The 13,159-nt window shown below is 42.6% G+C and overlaps 1 long non-coding RNA gene across 1 annotated transcript in view; it reads left to right on the top strand.

Annotated features, from left to right (window-relative positions):
- The window catches only part of LOC138283297 (uncharacterized), a 114,550-nt gene extending 102,081 nt beyond the window's left edge, over positions 1-12,469 (top strand). Inside the window, exons 4-5 of the long non-coding RNA XR_011201172.1 lie at positions 264-345; positions 12,055-12,469. This is a non-coding gene — a long non-coding RNA (uncharacterized lncRNA). The remainder of the gene's footprint in view (positions 1-263; positions 346-12,054) is intronic.
- The last annotated feature ends 690 nt before the right edge of the window (positions 12,470-13,159 follow it).

Raw genomic sequence — 13,159 nt, 5'->3', positions numbered from 1 at the left:
TGGATCATATCTTCCAGAGATGGTTTTGACTCCATATCCCACTTCTGACACCACCATGTTGTGGGTAAATGTATGGAGCTTCCGTTTGGTAAAGAAAAAAAAGAGGAACACACACAATTCTTTAAGAGAATGGAAGGGTGTTTCTTTTATATTGGTTCGCTAGTGTTCAATAGTTTTTGTCCTTTCTTTTGTCCTTTCTTTTCTCTCTCTTTTCCTTCTTGTCTTTGTAGATGTTTATGGCTGTTTTACTTTTCTTCTTCTAGGTAGCTTCCGGGTTTTCCGAGGCACGGTTCCCGTAAACAAGGAGCATGATAACAATAGAAGAGAAAAGAAATATAGAGACGGGTAAGTATAGACTCTCCTTTTTCTAGAGTAATGTGATTGTACCTGTGGGGAAGGGGAAGGGAAAAAGGAGAGTGGGACTGGTGAGGTCTGTGCCTAAAAGGGTCGATCCTAGCCCTTTCCAAGTGTCCCAGTGCTTTGGTGAGTGCAAACAAACGAGAAAACAAAAATGATCTGAAAGAGGTTCTTTACCTCTTTCAGATTCGTTTTTTCCTCCCTCCCCCTCTTTACTACGTGTGAAATAATTATACGGGTTCTAAAAACATGCCCGTACCTGCAGGAGTGACGTGGCAGGCAGTTCCAGCGTCTTCCAGCAGCTCGTCCTGGGTAGCGACTCCTACTCACAAGTTCTTTCCGTCTCCTTGTGCTCGTAGTCTCTGCCAGTTGGTTCTGCATCTCCGGTGTTGTCGCTGTCTGTTGGTGCTGCGTCTCCGGCTTTCTCCCAATTCTTCCCATCGTCTCGCTCCGTACGTCCTCTCTGATCTCCTCTCTCTCTTCCGGTGTCTTCTCCTCCTTTTCTGTGTTGTGTTGTCGACCGTCTCCTTCCTGGTTCACGCCTCCCGCGAACCGGATGTTGTTTATGTGAGTGCCCCTGGGGTACTCCTTTGTAGTTTCTGTGCAAGTAGTGGTATCCGATGTAACCGCCACTCTGTTACAGGGGCATATTTATGCTCTGTATGCGCCGGATTTGCGTCATTTTTTTTTACACAAATCTGATGCAAACTTAACTCCATATTTATATTTTGGCGCTAGACATGTCTAGCGCCAAAATATTGGAGTTAAAGTAATTTTTTGCCTGCAGAAAACTACCTTGTGTCAATGAGATGCAAGGTAGGTGTTTCCGGGCAAAAAATGACTGTAAGGCCCTAGCGCTTTATTTATACTCCCAAACACGACGGGGGAGGAGGGGTCATAAAATGGTGCAAAGCTTGCTTTCCACCATTTTTTAACGCCTGTGTCAGGGCAGGCTTTAGGGGACCTGTGGGCCTATTTCCATGGTGGAACACCATGGAATAAGCCCATTGGTGCCCTCCCCAGACCCCAGGGACCTCCCCCAACCACACCAGAGGGACAGCAGAGGATGGGGGACCCCCTACCAGGTAAGTATAGGTAAGTACAAGTAAGTATTTAATAACATTTTTAAGTGCCATTGGGGGCCCTGAAATGGGCCCCCCTCCATGGCACTGGGTGCACTGTCCATGCCCAGGGGCCCCTGGTCCGGTCCCCTGTGCTGGCCATTGGGTTTGTGGGCATGACTCCTGTCTTTTCTAAGACAGGAGTCATGTGGTATGTATGGATTTGCGTCAGAAAATGTCTCTAGGCAGGTTAGAGTCATTTTTTTTTTACTCTAACTTGCCTAACGTCATTTTGTGGTGCAAATCCCCCTTCTTCCATACCGCCAGCCCCACCGACTAACGCCATTTTTTTTATGCTAGCCTCCCCTTTCACTGGCTTGCACCATTCCATAAATATAGTGCCCGGCTGGTGCACAGAAATGGTGCAAGCTGGTGCTAACCTTTTTGGTGCAAAACTGCATTAGTGCAGTTTTTCACCAAAATGTATAAATCAGGGCCTAGGTATTTATCAATAGCAAATCTTTATATGAGTATTAATAGGAGTGAATCTTGAGCGAGAGTGTCAATAACAAAAAGTGTAAAGGTAAAGAGGTTTGTGTTTCACCAGGAAGAGAGTGCTTAGCCAAGCTGGGTAATTTAAATAGCACAGTTGTCCGTAACTCTTGAAGCCTCAGTATGTTGTGACTCTAAATGCTGATAACGTGATGGCTAGCCCTTTTGGAATTTATGAGATCCATGGAAACACTTGCATCTGTTTAGTTTGGACAAAAGATTTCAACCACTAAAAAGCAGCTTCAGTTTCCTTATGAATCTTTGAGGAGAAATTATGAATTACTAGAGGAATAACAGAAAGAATTAGTGAGTCTGGTAATTCCTCTTTAGTAAGAAGACCACAGGAGGACCATGTACAATCCCCCAGTAACTCCCCACCCCCAAGAATTACTGCTAACCCCAGTATCAGTAATTACAGGAGTAGAGATATCAGGAGGATTACAAGCCACTTGTAATGATGGGCCATGTGTTCAAAAAACGAAGTGCCTGATGGGATACTCCATCACAAATGTACGGGATATCCCGTCCGGTGTATTACGATCTCTATATGATATAATGGGTTTTTCATATGGTGTACGGGATATTCAACACTTTTGTGACGACGTATTACCCTCTGCCAAGATCTAAATCAGGCCCCAAGTCTGTGAGTGAATCTGTTTAGTACACCCAGATTTATTTTTAAAGGAGAGACACTGTAAACTGTAGCAAGTGATTAAGATCTGTTTACCAGTACTTTAAGACTGGAGAGTTGACTTTCCACTAGTTATCTGTATTAATTCATGGCATTGAGAAGCATTTGGATAGAAAGCATGCTCTCTATAAATGTTCACATTGTACCAAGGACCTGATTTAGATTTCGTTGGAGGGGCTACTCTGTCACAACAGTGACAGATATCCCATCCACCAAACTCTAAATTCCCTAGGAAACAACAAAATTTAGATTTTGGCTGATGGGATATCTGTCACCGTTGTGATGGAGTAACCCCTCTGCTGAAATCTAAATCAGGCTCAAAGTTGAATTAATGTTTTGGAACAATGTGCTTTAGAAAAATAATTTCTATCTTATTATGTCCAGGATTTGATGACAAAAGGGTCAACACTCTCAACTGCAAAGAGTGTGTCACTTTATAGACTAATATACTTGATAACATCATAATTGTTCAAAATCCCTATGACTTTAATGGAGTGCTACAACTGGCCAGCACCCCCACTCTGAAAATCATTTGAGCACCATTACCCCTCTGTGCGAAAGACAGCATGCTCTCGGTATGGAAGAAATCCAATGAAAGTGACAATGCTTTTTCAGGGTACTGACTTAGACAGTCTGCTGGGCACAGGACAAAGAGGGACGCCATAAAGATAAACCCTGGCAAGTCCATTCAGAATTTTCCAAAATAATGAACGTCCAAAGTGGTGGACAAAGATTAAAACTTCTGGAGATATCTTTAGAAAAAAACATCCTGTCTTGTTCAGAACAGAACCTCTTTGAATATTAAACTAAAAGAACCTAAGAAATATCTCCTAAAGTCACTGGTATTGATAGGAAACTAGTGCCTCGGATCGAAAAGGGTAAATGGCCTTAAAACTCCTATAAAGAACATATGAAGCAACAGATTGAAGGATTTTAGAGAAAGTAGTGAATCTAATATAAACATGACAACCAAGAAGTGTTCAAGATACAGTGTAACATTTACGTCATGATCCATTACTTAACACCTAGTGGTTCCAGGTAAAACCTAAGCCCTCATTATGAGTACCCTGGTCCCCAAACAAGGGACATCTTAAGAATTTCGGGGGCCCTGGGCCAAACGTAGTTTGGGTACTCCGGTTCGGAACAGCTTTGAACTTATGATCGAATTGCAGCTCTTTCTGGCCCTCTTTGAGCAGGTCACTGACAATGCACAGACAGAATGGTTCAAACTGTAAATGTGTTTACATCTAATATTCATGGATAGTGAAGTGCGTTTTCAGTATTATAACACCGCAGCGGCTCAGTAATATTATTGCAAATAATTTTTGTAACCCGCTCTAAGTTCTCACATGTGAGTTCCCGTTTTAATCTAAAAGAAACTGTGTGGAAAAACAACATTTCTCTGCATAATGTCTATAATAGACTCCCATACTTCACACACATTAAAGGAATACGGTATTTAAAACAATCTGTTTAAGAATTATTGTCATCAGGGCAAGACTCTGCAGAACAGAGCTGGCTATAGCATGGGGCTCCCTAAAAGGTTGTGGCCCTGGGCCAGGGCCAACTTTACCCATGCCTCAAAACGCCTCTGGCAGAAGCTCAAAAGCAGGAAATACTGCTCCAGGCAGCTACGAGTTTCCAGGTATCTCTGTACCACGACTTATCAGGTCTCCAGAACAAAAAAAAAAATCCAGGACCAGATAGCTGGGTCAAGCCTTGCTAGAAGAGCTGCAGGGGCTACAGGCAGCTGATGTACTCGGCCCCCGCCCGCACACTGCATCATGGGGCGATCAGAAAAAGGTCACCCCACCTGGAACCCAGACGCTCTGCCATCCTGCCATCCTCCCACCCCAGTCCCTACACCAGGGCCAAGAGAAAAGATCCCATGCACATTTACCACCTGCTCCCAGCAGGAAAAGAGAACATCACGCAGAATTTGATTTTTGGCTCAGTGTGCTATTCTCTATTCTGAGAGGGAGGGGAAATATGAAATCTTTGGAGCTATGGCCGTCTGGTATGCCTCTATCTATGGGGAACTCCGAATGAGGCCTTTATTTGGGAAGTTCCACCTAACACTTGGGAAGTTCCACCTAATCCAAGAGTCATTCTGTCATTTCATGTTTTAAAATGTAACTTTTGTCACTTTTATTTTACTTTTATTTTACAATGCCAGCAACTTAACACTTGGCATCTGCCATCTTTCCCCTTTCTGCGAGTCCCTGGCACCTTTAAACCGGAAGTGGCATAATTGCGCTTTGATGCAAAAGAGGAGAATGTTTTGTTATTTTATGAGGGGCACTCATGCCAAAACAACAATACACACATATGGGTGGGTGCACAGGCACACATAAAAACACTCGAAACTGCACATATAGTTTAAAGGTAATTTGAGTGCCATCGAATCGTGCATGGAATATGTATTAAATTCTGCTACTGCCTGGGACAGAATTTATGTTGCATAAACAAACCGTGAATAAAGAAAGGACTTTGGGTTTGTAAGCCCCTTGGGCTGGAAATCAGAATAAAAAAACATGCCAGGCTGGAGGGCTGGGTTAGGACAATTTGCATGTTAGGGGGGAGGGGATAGAAAAGAGCTAGTCGCATGTGAGGGCAGTGCAGCGAAGCAAGAACCAATCGTGTGGCAAGGCAGTTAAACTACAGCAGAGCCAGTTGTGTGATTTCAGTCAACGTAGAAAGGGTACTGGTAACTTGAAATCTCAGAGAGCTGCTCAAGTAATAGAGGAGTTTAATAGCCGGTCATCCAGAGATGAGTAATTTCATTCTTCTTATCTGTGCCACTACCACTGCTATGCAATTAGAGAAGGTTTGTGAGGCTGACATCTACAGCAAGAGAACATATTCATTCTCCACATGAACTTGAGGAACTTGTGACATGGAAGGAGACATCCTGTAGGTTGATCTGGTGCCCCTGGTGAAGCTGAGAGCATATTTAGGGTAGAACCCACATCCTTTACTTTTATTTCTTGGTCCATTTGCTTGTGGTTATCAAATATAGAACGAATATGAACTATTTCTTCAATCCCTTCTTTTTAACCTCAAGGCAAGAAAAATAAATTCAAATTCCTTCTTTATGAGGTGGGGCAGGATCCACAGCTTGTCTGTGGAGCAAGTGTTGACTTCTACTTGTAACTGCTGGTGGTGGTACTCCGTCAAACTTGTTGGGTGATTTGATGGAAGAGAAGACTTAGGCCCAAATGTACAAAGCATTTTAACAATAGCAAACACACCAGTTTGGCAATTTCTTAACAGTACATTGCAACTGGATATTCATACATCTGGCCCTTAAACCCAAAGACATCATTTTGCACAGTATTTAGCTTCCATGTGTCTTTTGTTAAGTTTTACCACTTGTAGAAATTTTGACATTTTTCTCCCCTCCGGCGTGGTGTAGTCATGGTTTACCGCCAGTCAAAGTTTTTCCTGTGGCTACATATGGTTGTTGGCATCCTCTTACTCTCACTGACATACAATGGTACACTGAGGAGTGCTTGGTTTACTGCTGTTGTTGTTGAGGGGTTGGAACCCTCTGCTAGTATAAACTTTGCTAATAATATTTGCATTTAGGTCTCATATTCATCCTTCTTTTCTAGCTACACCGTCGTCAGACTTCATATGGTGCATTTTGTCATGTATGTATCTTATGGATTTTTAATCAAAATGAACAGATTTAAGACCAAGTAATGGTGAAGGGAAATACTGTTCACAGCTGGTTCATGCCACTGAGAAGAGGGCTGTAATGCAGACTAGGGAGAGCACAAGAATGTCAATCTGTCATGGACTGGAAGGGAAGAGTTAGTTCTACCCCAATATGTGGTATAACTTAGATTTGACACGGATGCCACTCCCTATATGTTGATCTGAACGAAAGTGCCCCCCATTGAACACACTGACCAAAAGAGTTGGGAAGTTCTTCAAAATAAGGCAATACATTGGGTGGACAAAAAGGGTGGGATGCATCAGAGATCTCCTCAATGATATTAGCATGGTACGTGGAGTTCCATGGATGTTTGCGTCGTAATGAAGTTCAGGACACCAAATGTAGTGAAGTGGCTACTATCAAGACTGAGGGATGCTCTGTTTGTATTCACACAGATCAGCTGTCCCACTGGGTTTCTTTTACAAAGCAAATTATTATTTTGCAAGGAATAATGGCACAGTAAGTACAATACGACTTAACAGTACAGCCTTCGGAAAACTGCTTATCACAACAAACCGCTTCTCGCTCCTGAGGGCTTTTGAACGAATTGAATGAATCAAACTGTCTCACCCCAAAAGGGCCTAATTATCCTACGGTATCATTGATGGTACTTCTTTCATCACAACTGATGCAGGCCCGTAGTCAGCAGTATATTTTTAGTGGGCATGGCCCTCAGCTAATACCAAACATTAGAGCTGTGCTCTGTGGGTGCATTCTTTCCCAAGTACTGGTTTCTCCTCAAGTAAGGTTAGAAAATGTCATCTCCTTCATAAAGTGTGGAGTTTCCAAATTCTGACCAACTTTGTGAGTGAAGTTTTAATTTAATTTGGAACTAATTTAAAATAACTTTACAGAGAGCTTGCAGCATATCCATCAAGACCATTTTGGGAAATTAGTGGTGAACAGTGTGTTTTAAACATTTTAGGGGTGCAACAATGGGAAAACCTAAATAGAATTTCGATGTCAATTCACAGGGGGAGTGGGGAGGTCGCACAATGATATTTCACTGTAAAGTTGTGACAAAAGATGGATAGTTCAATTACATTTAATCAAAATCCCTAATCTAAACTGTATGGACAGACTCCAATACTGGCATACAACCCTTATAGTTACAGGCAGATTGTGTGAAAGATGTTGTACAAAAGGACACCCTCATTAGAAGTTATTAACCAGCAAGACAGGTAGGCATGTTAAAGTATAGGTGATTCTGTGAGCCCAGGATAGATCTATTGAGCCCTGTGGCCTGGTTGAGGTCACTAGCAGCTACACTGCCTCTAATATTCTGAATGATAGTTTCACGGTTCGCATCTATGATCCTATTCTGTGATAACCTCTCTCTTTGATGGTGCTTGCATATTACCTCCTATTTGGATGCTACGGGGTCCACCACTTCCAGTATTATGGGCCTTCTCTACTCTTTTACATGCAGTAGGCCCCTAACATAGGACCCTCAAAGTGGAATTCTGTATGTGGCTGACATTGCTTGGATGAGCATGCACATTTCTGAGTGATGAATATAGAAAGCATGGCTGCCTACGATATATACTAGAAATCTAACATATTTACTTGCATTACTACAGGTGCAGATAAAAGTCAAGCTTCATGTTATGAAACAGTTAAGAAACTGCCATATTTAAATGTACACTAGAAAGACAAATCTCTTCCTAAATAAGAGCTTTAACTTCTCTGTAAGTAGTCTGTACTTTCCAGCAAATGTAAACATGAATGATATGTAATACAAGAGAAGGCATCAGCACTTCTCATCAAGAGCATATAGCAACAAATAAGGGGATACCACTGTTAAGCAATTTTCAAAAAGCAATGTGTATCAAATAAAACAAATTAAAACACCAGAAACATTTTCTTTTCCATAATCAAAGTCAGTATGCAAGGGACAAGCTTCCCAATAGTCTGAAGTCACACAGTCAAACAAAGTTAAAGCAGATCACACAAACAAGTCTGGGAGAAATAACATGTTTACAATTTTCCCAATCACAGTAGCATAACATCTGTGTGAATGGACTATCACATGTGAAAGGAAAGGCTCCCCAAGATCCCAATGACACAAAAAGATCAAGATTTTGCCATGAAAATTGACTAATCAGTGCCCTGTGGGTAGCAAAGGTATTTAAGCCAGGGCTTGGCCAGCACTCAGAGAAATCTTCCAGGCCCAGACATTTCTGAAAACAAGGTACCTAGGGAAGTCTGCGGTGGTGTAGTTTTCATGGATCCAAATAATTTTTCTTAGCCAGTATGCCCTGTGAACTCCAAACTTTGGCTAAATCACAGATTTTCCTTATATTTTTGTGATTGAAAATTCAGGAATCTGAGAGGATCCATAGAATTCCTAACACCCAGTGTTCTCACACTTCTCCCAATATAAAAACTGCCCTAAATGTTCACCAACTATTATGCATTTAGTACATTAATTACATAGGACCTCATAATAGCAACTTATCTGCTTTGACCACACATAAGATAAAGCAGAATTTGAAAGGAGTCAATACATTTCAAAACACAGATTCATAATACAAAGGTCATAAGTTATATGTTGTTGTTAAGACAGAAACATTTATGACATTTCCTATTCGTGATACATGCATGGTTTGCACAGCCCAAACCTATCACTAGTCACATTTGACTTATATTTGAGTGACATTGCTCTAGCCTACACTTGCCAGTTGTGAAATATAGCCTAGATAATGTATCTGTTCTACTGATCATTATTTTGTTTGTAGGAGCCAGATACTTTGCTAGGTTGATGTGCCTTCTACAAAGTGGTGCAAATATCGTAACTAGCAGTCGTTTGAATCTGAAATAACCCAGCATAGACTGCCATGTAACAAAGGACTGGTATAACAGACTATACTTTAAAAATCGTTTAATATCTATATAACTCTGCCAGGGTCAACACACTGAGGATTTATCTCCTTGACCCAAATATTGTGGAAGCCATAATCAGGGCATCTGAGGCTAAAAGCATTTGTACTACAATTGACCTCTCTAAACATCTCTGCAGAACATCAACTAACATTTTCTGATTTTTATATATTGTAATTTATGATCTTTGTAGTATGAATCTGCTTTTTGAAATGTATTGACCTCCTTTGAAATTGTGCTTTATCTCATGTGTGGTCAAACAGATACATTTTTGTTATGAGGTCCTATGTAATTAATGTACTAAGGCCCATATTTATGAAATGTTTGGGGTGCCTTAGCATCTTTTTTTTTACACTAAAGTGGCGCAAATAAAACTCCATATTTATATTTTGACGCTAAACCCGTCGAGCATCAAAATGTAAGAGTTAGCGCCATATTTAGGGAGCACCAATCCACCTTGCGTCTCATTGCGTCAATGTGATGCAAGGTAGGCGTTCCCTTCCAAAAAACGACACTATCCCTCTCGTGCCATATTTACCAACAGACATAAAAACGACGCAAACGAAGGAAGCGAACCTAAAAAAATGGCGCTAAGTCCGATTAGCATCAAAATTTAACACCTGGTATGACCAGGCATTAAAAAGAGGCCCACACTCCATCATTCAAGAAAAAAAACACAGAAGGAGCATTTGAAACCTCCAAGAGAGCATGGAAGTGGCACTGCTGCAGCTTGGCACACGCCACAGACGTCAGTGAAGAAAGCAGGTCCCTCCACCGCCACCGCAGCAACCCCAAACACCAGCACAACAGCCACAAAAACAGTGCAGAAGGCAGGAGAGGATCTTCAGAAGGCACACAAACATCCTTGGCTTCAGGGAACAAGATGTGATCAGGATGTACAGACTGAACCGGGAGTCCATTGTACGCCTGTTGCACCATATTGCACCACACATCACAGCATGGTGCAAACTCCCACTACTATTCCACCCATGACCAAACTCCTCACTGTTCTCCAAATGCTGGCGTCTTGATCTTTTCAGATAACGGGTGCACAAGTGGCTAGTATGTCCCAGCCATCCTTCTCGGTCCTCCTACCCAAGGTCCTGGACGCTATCATACCCCTCACACCCCACCACATCTGCTTCCCAAACACCCAGCATTTGCAGCAGGAGACCCATCAAGGTTTCTATCAAATTGTTGGGTTTCTGTGTGTCCTGGATGCAATAGACTGCGCCCATGTGCAACTGGTGCCACCTGCAGCAACGGAACACCTATATAGGAACCGCAGGCACACACATTCAATCAATGTGCAGGCCATTGTGAAACACTGTGGGCTCTTCACCAACATCCTTGCTAAATATCCCGGCAGCGTCCATGATGCATACATATTTTGCCATTGTACCATCAGCGAGCAGATCCAGGAAGGCAAATATGGCTATGGTCTACTCATAGGTAAGCCACCATACCAATCATAACACATACACCAACACACCAACCATCTAGGACAAACAAGACAAACACTACACTAAATACACATGGGCAGTGGTACATAGCTGAACAGGCAACAACACATATGCAACATGCCACACTACACCACATACACTGCACTTCACAAACACATACACCCACATGTATATAACACAGCCACACCCTGACTGGCACACCACTTGTAGACAGGTGGAGCCAAGCCCCCTTTGCACACAGAAGCTGCTCACAAACCACTACAAGTGTCCACAGGTTGACAACTAAATACAGATCACACACACATTACACCAGAGAATGGCCCATGCATGTCAATGGCCATTTTAAGAAAGTCACACATAGACACAGTCCTACATAAATCATGGTGTGCAAGCCTCTGGCAGAACCTAAATTAAATGGCACCAAAGTGGTGCCATAACCAACTACATATCATCTACACATACCTGACATACCTGTAGTTTGCACATAACCCTGTCTGCTGCATTGTGTCGCACATATATGAATACAAAATTATCTGCCATTAAAGACCATGGGGCAGAATCATGAGAAATGGGGCTGCACCTACTCCAGTGCCACTTCACATGTGCCCCTCGTGCTCCCTTACACCACCAATTGTACCATATACCAGAAACGGTACACCATGGTGCAGAATTGTGAAAAATCTTTAACAATCATGGATGCCATAATAGGGCTAGGTAAGAGTATAGAGGATATACCTGACCTAACATGCACCGTACTAAGGGACCCATGTGAAAAGCAGCTTTGCCCTCTCCCAAAGCATGCACTCTGCATGTGTAGAAAGTATCTGTGAGAAATCATGTATTGGAAGCTAGGATATACCACTGAACCAAATTACATCATCCTACTAATGTGTGATACACATCCTCATGCAATTGATGGCTGCCACAAGCATCATCTGCCACAAAGGTTCACAAAGTATTGCACTGCATGCGTAATGCCACATGATAACATGGAAGGCACAGTCTGGCCTTTGTAGGACAACTATGGTGTCTCAACATCTGACACCATTGTGGTGCAAGGAGATGGTAGGTTCCATTTAACAATAGAACACTGCTTCAAACATGGACTATGCAACACATTTTCCTAAATTATAACCATAATTTTGGGATCAATATTAAAATTCCCAGGGCCTTGAGCCACTACCCAAGTTTGTCATGTCCATCAACACAGTCCACTGAAACCATTTCACAAGAACAGGATCATACACTGTACCAAAACTAACAACTGCAATGGTATGTTCCAAACCCATATCAAGCTTTACCAACACATCTTCTCTCTTTCCTTTGCAGCTGATCAAGGGTACGGCATACAGCTGTGGGTTATGACTCCATTTGCCAATCCCACAATGGTGGAAGAGCGGGCCTACAATGAAGGGCACAGAAGAACACGCAATGTGGTGGAGAGGAAAATTGGGCACCTGAAATCAAGGTTCAGGTGTCTGGCCCTGACAGGAAGAAGCCTCTTGTATGCTCTATCAGTTGTATGCAAAATCATACTGCCTTGTGCAAACCTCTACAACATGCGTGTCAGAACAAATGTCCCCTGGGATGACTAGGTTGATGTTCCAGATGATGATGGAGCAGATAATTTGGAAGGGAAACAACAGAGCACTGCTGCAGGAGACTCCACATTTTAGAGAGCTTATATACATAGTCACTGGACTAACAACATCACATTGTAAATAGGACAAATAAAATACTTTGAACCTGATTCTCCTTGATCTACTCATTCTCCACTACATATACCATTGGAATGTGACTCAAACCTCAGGGAGCAGGTAAGAAACACAAAGGTGACAAGTATGGTAGCAACATCATTTGTGATGTAAGAGGGTCTACTGCCTCCATCTCACGTATCAGTGACACGCAATTCATGGGCGTGTGACTCCAGAAGGCCTAGATCCATGCACCACTACATATACTGTGCCGTCAAGTGGGCAAGGTGCTAATACCTAGCCCATTCACCACAACAACACCATGCCTAACAGGATGTATGCAAGAGGGGCAAACATAAGGTAGGGGCTGTCAACAAATGGATATTAAGTAATGTTGGAACAGAACACTGTCACAACTTACGCTGATTGCATCTTTGCTTGCACGGTATATGTGTGACAAGGGTGGGACATCATGGGTAACTATGGACCTTCAGTAATTGTCCAGGGATTGTAACCAATGTACGATGCTGAGCCTGCACAGTGTATCCATGGGATTATGTCCTGGCACTGCCATTGGGCACAACCCTGACACATGGTGGACTCTACCTCACCTATGGCACACACATGTTGGCTGTGGAGTGCGCAATGGGTTGCCAGACGAAATAAGCAGCTGTGGGTGCAGAATCACTATCCAAGCGCATGACCCATTGTCAGGTTCTAAGAATTTAATGGGTTGAATG

This window comes from Pleurodeles waltl, chromosome 3_1 (genome assembly GCF_031143425.1).
Source record: "Pleurodeles waltl isolate 20211129_DDA chromosome 3_1, aPleWal1.hap1.20221129, whole genome shotgun sequence".
NCBI classification, from domain to species: Eukaryota; Metazoa; Chordata; class Amphibia; order Caudata; family Salamandridae; genus Pleurodeles; species Pleurodeles waltl.
Note: the sequence above shows the minus strand (reverse complement) of the source record. Positions and strands in the feature narration are given on the sequence as shown.